Genomic DNA, 1,008 nt, shown 5'->3' with positions numbered 1-1,008 from the left:
GGGGTATTTTGGACCAGTGGGGCGTTCAGGACCCGTGGGGTATTTTGGACCTGTTGGGCGTTTTGGACCCGTAGGGCGTTCAGGACCCGTGGGGCGTTCAGGACCCGTGGGGCGTTCAGGACCCGTGGGGTATTTTGGACCTGTAGGGCGTTCAGGACCCGTACAAGTCTCTGGGATGCGTTCACTGTGTGTTTTTTACAGCAGTAAATCTCAGCTTCCATCACCTGCTCAGGGCTGAAGAAGTCTTGGTTTTCCTGATGAAGGCCGAGATGTTCCTGATCCTGCGGCTGATCGGTTCCTCATTCTCCGAGTCGGACAGAACGCCCTGAGAAAAGCAGCAGAACAAAGGATCAAGGGACCCGGACTCGTTCTGTTGGTTCTGAGCGAGTGTTTCCAGCTCCTCACCGGCTCTTCCCTCCCACAGCCGGAGACGCATTCGTCCTTACAGCTCAGGTGGTTCCTCCATCTGGACTCGTCCCAGTCGTCTGACGGCTGAAACAGAGACCCGGGGGATGAGGGGGAGGAAGATGGGGGGGTCATCAGACCTGCTGATCTCTTACCTTGAGTTTCACTGTCAGGCCTGAGAGGTCTGAGGACTTTGGTGGAGCGGGTAAGATGAAGAACTCTGAGGAGACAGAGGTCAGAGCTTCAGGAGCTTCATGTCAGGAGAAATGACAGCAGGAGGTCCAGACGGTTCTGGTCTGAAGTTCTCCTCATCTATGAATATATTCTGGAAAGGGTTCAACTGCTGGACCGGTTCCTCCTGAAGTTATGGAACAAAATCTTTTCCTGTTTGGATCTTCAGCTGGAAGCTCTCCTGTGTGGTGGTCTCTGATCCAGGTTCTGGATTACAGACCAGAATCTCTGATCCAGGTTCTGGAATTAAAGACCCTGATCCAGGTTCTGAATTAGAGACCAGAATCTCTGATCCAGGTTCTGGATTACAGATCAGAATCTCTGATCCAGGTTCTGGATTACAGATCAGAATCTTTGATCCAGGTCGTTAAA

General features: G+C 52.4%; 1 long non-coding RNA gene across 1 annotated transcript; it reads right to left on the bottom strand.

Moving 5' to 3' along the window:
* Positions 1-219: 219 nt before the first annotated feature.
* LOC112138916 lies at positions 220-931 on the bottom strand. The gene is made up of 3 exons (XR_002917869.2): positions 561-931; positions 406-492; positions 220-325 (listed from the first exon to the last, which is right to left on the bottom strand). It is a non-coding gene; the product is annotated as an uncharacterized LOC112138916 (long non-coding RNA).
* Positions 932-1,008: the final 77 nt, after the last annotated feature.

Source organism: Oryzias melastigma, unplaced genomic scaffold (assembly GCF_002922805.2).
Source record: "Oryzias melastigma strain HK-1 unplaced genomic scaffold, ASM292280v2 sc08709, whole genome shotgun sequence".
Classification (NCBI taxonomy): domain Eukaryota; kingdom Metazoa; phylum Chordata; class Actinopteri; order Beloniformes; family Adrianichthyidae; genus Oryzias; species Oryzias melastigma.
Note: the sequence above shows the minus strand (reverse complement) of the source record. Positions and strands in the feature narration are given on the sequence as shown.